The sequence below is a fragment of the Panulirus ornatus genome, chromosome 2 (assembly GCF_036320965.1).
Source record: "Panulirus ornatus isolate Po-2019 chromosome 2, ASM3632096v1, whole genome shotgun sequence".
NCBI classification, from domain to species: Eukaryota; Metazoa; Arthropoda; class Malacostraca; order Decapoda; family Palinuridae; genus Panulirus; species Panulirus ornatus.
The window spans coordinates 13504822-13520222 of record NC_092225.1 but is presented as its reverse complement, the minus strand read 5'-3'; the positions used below and the strand labels follow the sequence as shown (position 1 = coordinate 13520222).

The following is a 15401-nucleotide window of genomic DNA, read 5'->3' as shown; positions in this document are numbered from 1 at the left end:
ATGAGGGAGGTACCTGGTGTGAGACGTGACTAATCCAATGAGGGAGGTACCTGGTGTGAGACGTGACTAATCCAATGAGGGAGGTACCTGGTGTGAGACGTGACTAATCCAATGAGGGAGGTACCTGGTGTGAGACGTGACTAATCCAATGAGGGAGGTACCTGGTGTGAGACGTGACTAATCCAATGAGGGAGGTACCTGGTGTGAGACGTGACTAATCCAATGAGGGAGGTACCTGGTGTGAGACGTGACTAATCCAATGAGGGAGGTACCTGGTACGGGTTGTGGCTGATCCAATGAGGGAGGTACCTGGTGTGAGACGTGACTAATCCAATGAGGGAGGTACCTGGTGTGAGACGTGACTAATCCAATGAGGGAGGTACCTGGTACGGGTTGTGGCTGATCCAATGAGGGAGGTACCTGGTGTGAGACGTGACTAATCCAATGAGGGAGGTACCTGGTACGGGTTGTGGCTGATCCAATGAGGGAGGTACCTGGTGTGAGACGTGACTAATCCAATGAGGGAGGTACCTGGTGTGAGACGTGACTAATCCAATGAGGGAGGTACCTGGTGTGAGAAGTGTAAGGGAGATGGGGGGAGGGGAGATTTCTTTTTTTTTTTTTGAAAGCAGGCGAATGATTGGAAGAGATCGGCAGTTGCAAATGTGTGAAGGTTTGGTTGCACGGTACGAATCTTAAAGTGGCAAAGACAGCTTCGTTACCGTGCACCGACGGGAGGATGGAGGAAGGAGGGAAGGGGGTGTGTCATCCGAATTCATGGGGAAACTTCGAAAGAATCATCACGAATTGATTCAGAGCGGAAGGCATCTTGTTATGGGGTAATAATGATGATTATAACACGACGTTAAGTCTTTATGACCAGGCGTTAGGGTAGTCGATCGGCTTTGACATAACGGGTTGTTAACGAGATTTAATCTCTCTCTCAAATAATAGGTCACATCCGGGTCAAATGCAGGAGTTAACTAAGCTTGTATATATACGCTGTTCCCCTCCTCCGCCATTGTTAGTGCCAAATGAAAGGCGTCCTTGATGGGCCGAGTCTATCTGTACTGGAACAATGTACGACATTCAAGCAAAGGGATGTTCAAAGCAGAAGTGCAGAGATCATAGAAAGTAATATGATCATTTCAATTTCGTGAAGACAGAAACCGACGGATTTTATGATAATGGATGACAGCTTTCGCAAGGGATTTTGCCAAGAGGTAGGGGTTGGCAAACGCGTAGCGCTCACCGCTCGAAAATGTACGGTTGTGACGAACGAGTCGCGTGAGTTATGTGTTGTTAAGTGTTATGTGTGGGATGGAGAGATTGTATGTCTGTGGAATGAATCTCAGCAGCCTACGTGTGGGTGAAGGAGAAAGAAAAAATAACAACCTGGGTGAAGGGAGTGGATTCTGACAAGCACTTCAAGTGCTGGCTCACTGCTCAACTGCCAATAACCCTCCTGATACCCAGGCGAGGGTAGTACTGGCAGAGCCTCCATGGACAGTGGCTGCCCACCACCCACTACATGCAGGGTAGGTGTTCGGTGAGGGGATATGCTTGACCACAGGACAGTAACATGAAGGGGGAACACTTCATGCTAGCTGGTTCAGGACTGGTGTGGCTGTTGTGAGGCAAGGAAGGAAGACAGAAGTTAGAAAAACTGAGGAATTGGCATCGAAATGGTACATACCTCGCCAGTTTGTGAGGGACGTCGACAGCACAGCACAGTACAGCACGAGGTTTGTGCATCGTGAAGGTAACTTAAGAATGCAGTGTTGACGGCTACCACAGACACTTGTGGAAATGTGATTTGCAAAGAGAGGACCAGTACGACCGAGCGAAAATGAACGAAAGATTGTCAATAAGAGAATGAGAGTTTGGAAGGAAACATAAAGAACACTTTTTTTGCTTAAGACATTGTATCTTTTTTAGGTGGGAAAGCGAATGAGGATTTAAGGAAAATGTTAAACTAAAATCTAAAAAATATGAAAAAAGCTAATTTAGGAGGAGCTTCAAATGGGCATAAAGTAGATACGTATGATGGATGATCCTGCGGCAGATGACGATGGTTGAGGATGCTGGCGAGGGAGATGAACTCCACCAGGAATGGAAATGATATTTCAAGCACCTGATGGTGTTGACGACGTAAGACGCAGACCTCACATCACTCTGGAGGGAAAGCTGGTTAATGCAACATGTTCATGGGTATTCTCATGATCTTTCATTCTTTCTTTTCCATTTCGTACCTTGGCTACTTCTGCGTGTGACTGGACCAGGGTATGGGTTAGGGAGAGGGCTGGATTCAGGGAACGGGGTTAGGATCATAGCTGGGACAGAGGTACAGATTCAGGGCCGAGGCTTATTATAATGCTGGGACTAAGGGTTGGGGTCGGGGATGGATCCCAAGGCCTGGGCTGAGGCCAAAAAAGGGGGTTTAGGTCCGATGATACCCGAGCTGTCGGCTAGGACAGGGCTAGGAACCTGGGGATAGGACTTGGGGCTAGGGCTAGAGCCTGGGTGGAGGGTTATGGCCGGGGTTAACAGAACTCTGCACGGTGTGTGGGGCGGCAGCGGACGTAACTTCTGCTGGTGGCAATCTGAAGAGTGGACAAGTGTTCTCAGCAGACAATTTTCCAGGGGGTCAGGTCTACAAAGAGGGACTTTACCTTTATACCCGGACAAGAGGAGGTATGTGTGTGTAGGGGGGGAGACCACGAGGGTTAGCCTGGGGGTGATAGCCGGTAGATCTACTGTAGAACCTCGTGTGAGGGTGAGGGAGGGACAGAGAGAGAGAGAGAGAGAGAGAGAGAGAGAGAGAGAGAGAGAGAGAGAGAGAGAGAGAGAGAGAGAGAGAGAGAGGATATACTCCTGTCTGACGACGAAAGCTTTACATTCCATCCTTCTAATTCATCTCGTGATGTTTTTTGTCTCCACTACACACAGGGAGGAATTATGGTGCGGTAATCTGTAAACCTCTCTCTCTCTCTCTCTCTCTCTCTCTCTCTCTCTCTCTCTCTCTCTCTCTCTCTCTCTCTACTCTTTACTATTCATGCAAAATATCGTTGTAAGGTACTGCTGAGTACACTATCTATTTATCTATCTATTTACCTACCTATCCATCTGTCATCTTAAATAATTCCAAGGTTTATCTCAAGAAAGTCCATCAGTGTTGCCACTCCGTTATGTAGACAGAAATACAAACTTGCAAAACACGTCTGGTTGACGTTAAGTTTCAGGGCCTTATAGTTCGTGTGTGTCGGTGTAAACCTTTCTAAACCCCAGCCCTTCCCAAACAGTGACCATAACTTATACGCTATATCGTTAATCATTTTTATTTTTTTGTCTGTGTATGTTTTCTGTGCCTTCTGGTGTGCATGGCTGGTTGAGCGAAACGATTTTCTTCCATCACTTAACCAACGTCTGTTAAATATCTTGTGTGTTTCTTTGGATTTGTCCAACATCTTTGCACGGTAAATTTCCGTAACCCTCCTACCCAATGTACCCACATGCCGGAACTCTGATGATGTCACTGTATCAATAAGGTACGCCTTAGTGACAAGTATGAAGAATATGTCAAAAAATTCTTGATTTCTTTTCATGGATCGTTTTCTATTCATCAGAATTTAATTGCCAATACGTCAATAGATTGTCGCCTCAAGTTAGAACAAATCTAACACCCAGTTTCAATTTTCTAGACGGTAGAAATCTCTCTCTGCAAGACAATTCTCAAGGACCTTTCCTGTCGCTAAGACTGGAAATATATGACTTTAAATGACACGTCTGTCGCTTCATAATAACAATGTGGTGTACACAGATCCGCTGCGCCAGCAGCAGAGCCAGACTAATGTTAACCTCTCAGACATACAGCTACCCCACATCCTCCAGTGTTTAACGTATCATTAAACAATTATATAACTAATAATCTTCATTAAGCTTGTGAAGAGTAGGAGTTAAGAGCAGACTTTACTGGAACTCCAGCTTGCTCTCAAGGCTCAAGCTTTAGTTGTTTTGGCTTTCGTGTTTTTGCTTTTTTTTTCTATATATCAACCGGGTGTTGTAAGCGTTCTGGCTGAGTAACCATCCCTCTGTGGCTAAATGGTCGTTATACTCAACGACATATACACATTAATCCGAACCATTTGCTCCTAAAAGGACCCGACACTGAACCAACCACACACGGTTTTCCTCTACTCAAATACATCACTCTTTCTCACAACAATGTACTCATTTTCCCCCCTAATTTTTGATACTTTTTAGTCACTTGCCTCTTTTGTTTTCGCCTCACATATAATTTCCTCCTTTATTTTTCGCTTTGCAAATAATTTCTTTCTTTACGTCTCATTCCATCTTCATCTCAAATTTTTGTTCATTTTTTCTCATTTTTAAAATGGAGGGGAAGGCTTTTTTCCTCCCTGTCCCCTTGATATCGCTAAACATCTCTAATCCCAAGTCACTGACGGTCCCTTCATTCTCTTCATTGGATTCTGTAATCTAATTCGCTTTTCTTACATACTTTATCTTACCATACTGATCGTCCCTTCAACATCCATCCTTTAATCACCCGTCCCTTCATCATCCGTCTCTTCATCACCCGTCCCTTCATCATCCGTCTCTTCATCACCCATCTCTTTATCATCCATCTATTCATCACCCATCTCTTCATCACCCAGTCTCTTCATCGTCCGTCTCTTCATCATCCATCTCTTTATCATCCATCTATTCATCAACCTTCCCTTCACTAACCATCCCTTTATCAACGATCTATCCATCACCCCGTCCCATTATCACGTCTATCCATCACCCCGTCCCATCATCACGTCTATCCATCACTCCGTCCCATCATCACGTCTCCTAATTAGCCGAACCTTCATTAACAGTCCCTTACTCATCCTGTCCCTTCACTCTATATATGTCTCCCCTCCTCATCGTTACTCTCATTCTCCCTTCTCTTCTGCTCATCCACTCATTCTTTCTATCCACTTTTATCTCCTCATCGCTTAGCACTTGTGTTACTTGTGGCATCTCTTCCACATTCTCTAATCCTTAAGCCTTTTTCCCCTCACCGTTTCTTCCTCATATCTCGTACTCCTCCATCTTTCTCATTCACCTCACACACTCCCCTCTTCCTCCTGTATTTTCTTCGCCTGACCCATTCTCCTATCCTTCTCATCCATTCAGCCATCCATCTCTACCTTTCCCGCTCTCCCATTCCTCTCCACTTCTCACCCTTTCCCATTGCTATCTACTCTTCCCCTTACTCCATTATTTTCTACCTCACCCACTCTCCCATTCTCCTCTGTTCCTCCCATTTTCTTATCCCTCTTTACCTCTTCCATTCCTCCAAACTTCTGTACCTCTCCAACTATCCCATCCTCCTCTACCCCTCTCATACTCCAACCTCCTGCACCTCTCCTATTCTCTTCTACTTATCTACCTCTCCATATCCTTCTATACGACTCTCACTCTTCGAGGTTTTACTACTTTTACCACTAACCCTTCTCTACCTTTCGCATTAATCTCTACCTTTTCTATCCATCTCTAACTCTCCCTCTTCCCACTCTTCCATTATCAGCTATCTTTCTTTTCCCTATTTATCTGTATCTCTCATTCTTATCTACCCCTCCCACTTTTCCCTACCTTTTCCATTGTTCTGTCCCTCTCCCATCCCTCTCTACCTCTCCTTTACCTCCAGTATCCTTTATCTTTCCCATCCTCCTTCTCTTATCTACCTTTCCCACTTTCTTTTCCTCCTACACCTCTCTACTTTACCATCCCTCTCACCCTTCCCTCTCTCCCCGCTCCTTCAGCCCTGATCGCCCTAAGTGTCGTCTGCCAATACGCCTTAAGTTGATCTAATTACTTGGCTGGATGGAGGCGCGTAGATGAGTGTGAGGCACCAGCAGCCTGCCCAACTCCCCAGCCATGTCTTCCAGCTCTCCAGTCATAAGGTCTAGTCCTCCAACCGTGTGTTCTAACTTTCCAGTCATAAGGTCTAGCCATCAAGCTGTGTGTTCCAACCCTCCAGTTATAGGGTCTTGCCCTCCAGCCGTGTGTTCCAGCCTTCCAATCACAAGGTCTAGCCCTACCGCCGTGTATTCCAGCCCTCCATTCATAAGGTCTACCCCTCCAGACGTGTATTCCAGCCTTCTAGTCGTGAGGTCTAGCCCTCCAGCTGTGTGTCCCAACCCTCCAATCATATGTTCCAACCCTCCATCTTGTGTTCTGCCCTCCTGTCATAAGTTCCAGCCCTCCAGCCAAGTGTTTTTGCCCTACAGCCGTAATTTCCAGCCCTACAATCGTATGTTCCAGCCCTCAGTCCTGTGTTCTGCTGTCCTGTCACAAGTTCCAGCTCTCCAGCCGTGTTTTTCGGCCCTCCAGTCATACGTTCCAGAACTCCAGCCCTGTGCTCCAGCCCTCCAGCCGTGAGCACCTCCTCCTCCGCCTGATCCCTCACCTCCGCAGGTCATCCGTACATTATTTTCCCGGAAAATTCAGATATGTGTGTGTGGTCTCCCACGGGGCTCAGACGCTGCTGGTTATGAGGTGCTGGGGTTAAGGGGGTGGTAGTGGTGGTGGTGGTGATAGTGGTGATGGTGGTGATAATAGGGGTGGGTAGGTAGGTGGTGTGGCGGTAATAGAGGTGGGTGGTGGCCGTAATGGCAGTGGTGTTAGTGATAGTGTGGTGGTGTGGTGGTTTAGTTGACTGTTGTTATCATTGTTGGTGGTGGTAGTGGTGGTGATCACAAGTGTTGGTGGTACTCTACGTGGTGGCAATGTTGGTTGTGTGGTGATGGGGTGCTTGTAGAGGTGGTGAAAATGATGGCGGGGAAAGTGATGAAGATGATGATTGCAACGGCCTAGGCTGTGAGGTTAGTAATAGTGATGCATGTATGCTCATGTATTTGTCGATGGTGATGGCACTAACGGTGATGATGGTGTCGGGAGCTGGTGTCATGATGATGGTGGTATGGGTGGAGGATGGTGATGATAGAGGAAGACAGTGGTGATGGTCATGGCTGGAGAGGCTTGTGTCTGGCCTACTCCATCGTTAAGACCAGTTCAATTCTTCTGTTACCATCTGAAACCTTCAACAACACAGCTTAACTTCTTCCACGTATTATACACCTCACCTCTCGACACACACACCTCACCCCTCGACACACACCTCACTCCTCGACATACACCTCACCCCTCGATACTAGGCCAGGCCTTTCGCGTTACATCACAGGACCGAACCACGCCCAGTCACAACCAACCCAGCAACAAGACTGGCTACCCATGTATCCAAAACAAGAATCGTGGTTTCACATGACTGAAAATAAGAGTTAAGAAAGTGAAGTATTGTAACAACCCTTGGTGTTGGCATCCCTGGGTTTAACTCGAGCCGAGTTAAACAAGCTGTCAGCTGGCTAGGCCCTTCACCGCTGTGGTGCTATACCCCACAGACGACGTTCGTAAGACAGCAACTACTGAAATAATATATATATATATATATATATATATATATATATATATATATATATATATATATATATATATATATATAACTGATACGAAACGTGCGTTTTATGAAACATGCAACATCAAGGAAAAACAAGTTCCAGCCCGTCTTTACTTGGCTAATTGTTCGTGGCAGAAGTTCGACTTGTGCAGGTTTGTTAGCGGGCGATTATTACCGAGGAGGAGGAGCTGGTGGTGTTGCTAACAATATCATGAGAGTGTTTCCCAGTATCCTGAGTTGATTAACTTTATAAGCCTCCCGGGGTAAGAGCTTTGTTCCCAGAACTGATAACTTCACCAGGGAGGTTTTTCTACTTTCTTATCAAGACAGGTATGTGCCATGATGATTCAGGCGAGTGTCTATCAGGTCTAAGAAGGAAGACAGGATCAGTGTGATGAGGAAGCGCAAAGCTTGAGCCAGCTTGTGAGTACGACAGACGTAGTTTCGGTGGCGGTGGGAAAGGAGCCGCTCTCTCCTTCCCCACTAAACCAACCGCAGCCGCTCGTATCTTTCCTCTTAATCCAAGAAAACGATGCGCTTAACTGAGTTTACCGGCCGCTGGTCTGCTAATTGTTAAGTCCAGCCGCAGCCGTCATGTTACTCCTGCTGGTGGAGGACCAAGCAGGGACGGTGTGGTGAGGGTGGAGCTACGCAGTGTGTGCTTACGTATGAGTGTACGCATATAGTAACACATTTTACCGTCAACCTCATCACAGAGAACATGACCCATCCACTTTAACACTCTCAGGTCATAGGTCTAGTGACTCACCCGCTCGGGGTTCCGAGACCTTGATGTGCCGCAAGCGAACGCATGAACATGTCTACTCAACCTTTACTGATGAACTATGTTCCATATCAGAGAGAAATACGAATTCTTTTCACAAAATGATCCAAAAAAAAAAAGAAAAAAAACGTTTAAATTTCCCGTTAAATGAATATCTATGAATAAATAGATATTTCTATATAAACTCACTGTATAATACTTTTTAAACATTCCCATGAAATAATTCCTACCTTTTATATAACCTAAAGAATACATAACTATTTGGTTACACTGTCTATGAATTTCATTAGAACTAAATAACAAGTAAACACATGAGTATAATGCAGACACAACACAAGCTACTTACGCCCCGAGTCTCGAGGTTTCGTTCAGTGATTCACCAATGACATCGAACATGTTCATAATTTCAACGAATAATTATTGCTTACCTCGCTCAGGTCATCTCCAACATCCTTAGAATGACCTCTTTATCCACATGGCTAACACCATAAATAAAGAACTAATAAAGACAAGTGGGTATCTCATACCAACACAACCCTCCCTAATATGAATCCTGGGTCTCGAGGTCCCGTTCAGTGATTCAAACATTAGTCTAAAACTTCAACGCAAATTTACTCACCTCGTCAACGTCACCCGACATCCTCAGTATGACGACGGCACTGTGACTTTTGGCTTCCACTTGCTGTCTCTTGTGACGAACGTCTGTTATGCTCAAGGCGTCAACAACGGAGTGTTTATGAACGTCTGTAAACCAGATGGAGGTGCTTAAGGACACTATCTGCCATTGTTCTTATGTTCAGTGGTATGTAAACAGTTCTCACAACGCAACACTGAGGTCACACTTCCTAAACACGGAATAAAAACAACTGTACAAACACAGACGCACTGATTACATCCATAAGGCATCAGCGTTCTGAGTAAACTGTTGTAAACAATGTTGGACCAAAGAGAATATATTTGGGAAGCGCAACTACCCCAGATTACGTGCGATCATGTAGAGTTGCCAAAGTTGCCACCAGCGCCATCTTACTGGTGAGCTCGTAACTTGTAAAGGAGAACGTGTGCACAGAGCTAACTCGTGCGTGACACATCACAGAAAACGTGCTTGATGGATAAGTATGTATCGCATGCTTACATAGAACATGAATGATTTGTTTCATTTTCACCAATGTTTGTAGAAATCACTCTAAGATATGTAACAGCTTTAGTAACAATCAACTCTTTACAAAGGAAAAGAATTCAGACAGCAACAGACAAATGGGTCCTAACAGGGCTGTTTTTTTTGACAGTGGAGGCGCTCAGAAATTCATAGTGTGGTAAGAGAAGAATATGTATATAAAGATATTTCACAACACTTCACTGCCATAAAGAGGCGAAAATAATGTCAGTTCGTGGATTTAAGGCGAAAAATGCTTGTCAAGTCTATCATTAAACGTACCTTTCGGCACTGTTGTACAGTGAATCATCCTACAGGTATACAGTCCTATTGAAGATGAATATTACTTCTTGTTCGAGGTAAAAAATCTATCCTTAAGTAGCTTTTTAAATGGAGATCATCGAAGCCTTTGATAATCATGAACACCATTATCAGATCACCTCTTAATTCTTTTTCCAAGCTGAGTAGATTCAAGTCGTTTAATCGTTAAGTAGACTCTCATAGGATTTGTTTCTCAGACCGTGAATCATTTTGGTAGCTTTACACACACACACACACACACACACACACACACACACATACACACTCGCTCACACATACACAATGACCCTCCTCTTTCAGGGTAATATCATTCCAACAGATAACGTAAATACGGCTCCCTAACGTAGCTGTGCTCACCTCCCTGCACACAGTTGAGCTACAGCAGGGACGGACCGCTGCCATCAGCAGTCAGCAGGAGCCAGGCGGGCCGGTGGGCGGGTGGCCAGGCCCCGTGTTGTATCCCCAACACAATAATTTCAGCCCGGACGGCGCCGCCCGGGAAAACTCACTTTAGAAGCTTTACTGCATCGTGTCTCCCAAGTTCGTCTGTACAGGGTTGAAATTTATCCTGTTTTCTCTAATATATAACGACAGAATATCACAATCTAAAGTAATTCGCATCTATAAACATTATATATATATGTATATATATATATATATATATATATATATATATATATATATATATATATATATATATATATATTGATCTATTTTGCTTTGTCGCAGTCTCCCGCGTTAGCGGGGTAGCGCAAGGAAACAGACGAAAGAATGGCCCAACCCACCCATATATACATGTATATACATAAACGTCCACACACGCAAATATACATACCTATACATCTTAATGTATACATATATATACACAAACAGACATATACATATATACACATGTACATAATTCATACTCTCTGCCTTAATTCATTCCCATCGCCACCCCGCCACACATGAAATAACAACCCCCTCCCCCCTCATGTGTGCGAGGTAGCGCTATGAAACGACAACAAAGGCCACATTCGTTCACACTCAGTGAATGTAGGTTTGCGGCAGGGGTGTGTGATGTCTCCATGGTTGTTTAATTTGTTTATGGATGGGGTTTTTAGGGAGGTGAATGCAAGAGTTTTGGAAAGAGGGGCAAGTATGAAGTCTGTTGTGGATGAGAGAACTTGGGAAGTGAGTCAGTTGTTGTTCGCTGATGATACAGCGCTGGTGGCTGATTCATGTGAGAAACTGCAGAAGCTGGGGACTGAGTTTGGTAAAGTGTGTTAAAGAAGAAAGTTGAGAGTAAATGTGAATAAGAGCAAGGTTATTAGGTACAGTAGGGGTTGAGGGTTAAGTCAACTGGGAGGTAAGTTTGAATGGAGAAAAACTGGAGGAAGTGAAGTGTTTTAGATATCTGGGAGTGGATTTGGCAGCGGATGGAACCATGGAAGCGGAAGTGAATCATAGGATGGGGAAGGGGGGGGGGGGGCGAAAATTCTGGGAGCGTAGAAGAATGTGTGGAAGTCGAGAACATTATCTCGGAAAGCAAAAATGGATATGTTTGAAGGATAGAGGTTCCAACAATGTTATATGGTTGCGAGGCGTGGGCTATGGATAGAGTTGTGCGCAGGAGGGTGGATGTGCTGGAAATGGGATGTTTGAGGACAATATGTGGTGTGAGGTGGTTTGATCGATTAAGTAATAACAGGGTAAGAGAGATGTGTGGTAATAAAAAGAGTGTGGTTGAGAGAGCAGGGTGTTCTGAAATGGTTTGGGCACATGGAGAGAATGAGTGAGGAAAGAGTGACAAAGAGGATATATGTGTCAGAGGTGGAGGGAACGAGCAGAAGTGGGAGACCAAATTGGAAGTGGAAAGATGGAGTGAAAAAGATTTTGGGTGATCGGGGCCTGAACATGCAGGAGGGTGAAAGGAGTGCAAGGAATAGAGTGAATTGGAACGATGTGGTATACTGGGGTCGACGTGCTGTCAATGGATTGAACCAGGGCATGTGAAGCGTCTGGGGTAAACCATGGAAAGTTGTGTGGGGCCTGGATGTGGAAAGGGAGCTGTGGTTTCGGTGCATTACTACATGACAGCTAGAGACTGAGTGTGAACAAGTGGGTCCTTTGTTGTCTTTTCCTAGCGCTACCTCGCACACATTTGGGGGAAAGGGGTTGTTATTTCGGGTGTGGCGAGGTGGCGATGGGAATGAATAAAGGCAGACAGTATGAATTATGTACATGTGTATATATTTATATGTCTGTGTGTGTGTATATATATACGTATACGTTGAGATGTATAGGTATGTATATTTGCGTGTGTGGACGTGTATGTATATACATGTGTATGTGGGTGGGTTGGGCCATTATTTCGTCTGTTTCCTTGCGCTACCTCGCTAACGCGGGAGACAGCGACAAAGCAAAACAAAATAAATAAATGAAATATATATATATATGTTGTATGTTGTATGGTTGCGAGGCGTGGGCTATGGATAGAGTTGTGCGCAGGAGGATGGATGTGCTGGAAATGAGATGTTTGAGGACAATGTGTGGTGTGAGGTGGTTTGATCGAGTGAGTAACGTAAGGGTAAGAGAGATGTGTGGAAATAAAAAGAGCGTGGTTGAGAGAGCAGAAGAGGGTGTTTTGAAGTGGTTTGGGCACATGGAGAGAATGAGTGAGGAAAGATTGACCAAGAGGATATATGTGTCGGAGGTGGAGGGAACGAGGAGAAGAGGGAGACCAAATTGGAGGTGGAAAGATGGAGTGAAAAAGATTTTGTGTGATCGGGGCCTGAACATGCAGGAAGGTGAAAGGAGGGCAAGGAATAGAGTGAATTGGAGCGATGTGGTATACCGGGGTTGACGTGCTGTCAGTGGATTGAATCAAGGCATGTGAAGCGTCTGGGGTAAACCATGGAAAGCTGTGTAGGTATGTATATTTGCGTGTGTGGACGTATGTATATACATGTGTATGGGGGGGGTTGGGCCATTTCTTTCGTCTGTTTCCTTGCGCTACCTCGCAAACGCGGGAGACAGCGACAAAGTATAAAAAAAAAAAAAAAAAAATATATATATATATATATATATATATATATATATATATATATATATATATATATATATATATATATATATATATATATATAATGTGTGTGTTATCGGACTACGCCTGCTCGACGAGTGTGTAAGACTATATACCTAAGAGTACAGTGTCGTCAAAGCCCCTGGGTGTTCTGCATGACAGCCATGCAGCTTATCCACTCGCCCACAATGAGCAAGCGACAAGATCCCCTCCAGCAAATACAACGTCACTCGAGAGACTTTTAAAAACACTGAATCTTTCAGCGACTCCAGGTAGGAGACATGACATTCGTAAACACGACTGATTGCAAACGAAACTTCTCTTCAACAAATATTGCGAATTTTTCTTTCGAAAAAAAAATCATTGAGTGAAATGTTTCACGCGAATTTCTATGAACATTTTTGTTCTCAAGAGTTTCATGGGGACCTGTAGCAGTAGGTCCCTACCTATGGGGGACTGTAGCGTCCTGCCCCTATCCAAGTGACAGTATAATCAGGTCCCCACCAAGGGGACTAATGACATCCAGTCCCCATGAAAGGGACCAGTAGTGTGTAGCCTCCATCCGGGAGACTAGTAGCGTCCCCACCCAGAGGGATAACAACGTCCAGCCCTCATCAAATGAACCAGTAGCATTCAGCCCCCACCCAGGGGAACAGTAGCACCCAGCCCCACACACAGATGGATTAACCAGTGTACCAGGAGCGACCAGACCCCCATCCAGGGGACCAGTAGCTTCCAGCTTCGCTCTCCCAGAGGGTCTGGAGGGTCCAGTCCCCACCAAGGAACCAGTGACGTGCAGCCTCGATCCAGGGGACTAGCTCCAACATCCTGTCAGCCAGTCTGGGGTCATCACAACCTAACCTAACCTCTCAGCTAGCCCCGGGTCATCACAACCCCCATACGGTCAGCCAGCCTGGGTTATCACAACCTGTTATTCCATATATCAACCCTGGGTCATCACAATCCGTTACTCTGGACGTCAGTCTGCGTCATCACAAGAGTGTCATTTGAATCGTCATTTCGCATCACCCAAACTATCACTTAATTGCCTCATTAAAACTCGTCCATCTGACATCCAATTACTCATCATAATATTCCAATCTGTCCACCATAAATAACTATTCCAATCCGTTGTTCTACGAGTCAGTATCATCCTAATCAATCTTTCCATCCTAAACCCTCTTTCAATTAGCCAATCAATGTCCTCCCAATCCGTCATTCTATCATCCCCCCATCATACCATATGCTAATATCCACCTCATCCAATCATCTCCAGGCAACCCGACATTCGTCCGCTAATCTGCATCATCGCAATCCCTCATTCAATTAGCCAATCAACGACATCCCCAGGCCATTATTTCATCAGGCAAGCAGCAGCAGCGTCATTGCAGCCAGTGATTTCCAGCAGCTAAGCAGATTAGGGAAGCGTGTGTGTGTGTGTGTGTGTGTGTGTGTGTGTGTGTGTGTGTGTGTGTGTGTGGCACCATGACCACGCTCCCACACACCCTCCACCAGGCAGGTCGGCCGGGCCTTGCACCGACGAGGTTAGATCAGCGACATTAATGAAGGCACTCGGTTATGAAGATCTTGAGATGCTGTGTGTGTGTGTGTGTGTGTGTGTGTGTGTGAGAAGGAGAGAGAGAGAGAGAGAGAGAGAGAGAGAGAGAGAGAGAGAGAGAGAGAGAGAGAGAGAGAGAGAGAGAGAGAGAGAGAGAGAGAGAGAGAGAGAGGTCTCTTCTACTATTGTTTTTCCTATTCATTTGTTCTATCATAAATTCTTCTCACCAGATAGAAGCAGAAAGGAGTCGTATACATACATACACACACACACACACACACACACACATATATATATATATATATATATATATATATATATATATATATATATATCTTATGTACATGTGTATATATGTATATGTCTGTGTGTGTATATATATGTATACATTGAGATGTATAGGTATGTATATTTGCGTGTGTGGACGTGTAAGTGTATACATGTGTATGGGGGTGGGTTGGGCCATTCTTTCGTCTGTTTCCTCGCGCTACCTCGCTAACGCGGGACACAGCGACAAAGCAAAAAAAAAAAATATTCATCATACTCATTCGGCATTTCCCGCGTTAGCGAGGCAGCGGTAAGAACAGAGGACTGAGCCTTAAACGTAATATCCTCACTTGGCCCCCTTCTCTGTTCTTTCTTTGGAAAATTAAAAACGGGAGGGGAGGATTTCCAGCCCCCCGCTCCCATCCCTTTTAGTCGCGTTCCACGACACGAAGGGAATACGTGGAAAGTATTATTTCTCCCCTGTCCCCGGGGATAATATATATGTATATATATATTCTTTTTTTCTTTCATACTATTCGCCATTTCCCGCATTAGCGAGGTAGCGTTAAGAACAGAGGACTGGGCCCTAGAGGGAATATCCTCACCTGACCCCCTTCTCTGTTCCTTCTTTTGGAAAATTAAAAAAAAAACGAGAGGGGAGGATTTCCAGCCACCCGCTCCCTCCCCTTTTAGTCGCCTTCTACGACACGCAGGGAATACGTGGGAAGTATTCTTTCTCCCCTA

At 45.0% G+C, this 15401-nt stretch overlaps 1 protein-coding gene across 2 annotated transcripts in view; it reads right to left on the bottom strand.

Annotated features, from left to right (window-relative positions):
- LOC139753440 (uncharacterized) overlaps positions 1-15401 on the bottom strand; it is a 499944-nt gene that overhangs the window by 402904 nt on the left and 81639 nt on the right. The window contains exon 1 of one of the 2 annotated variants that reach the window (XM_071669971.1): positions 8911-9179. The exons of the other annotated variant lie outside the window; for it this stretch is intronic. The gene's annotated coding sequence lies outside the window, so the exon portion shown is untranslated. Of the gene's footprint in view, positions 1-8910; positions 9180-15401 lie in introns of those variants that run through there. 2 annotated transcript variants of the gene reach the window in all.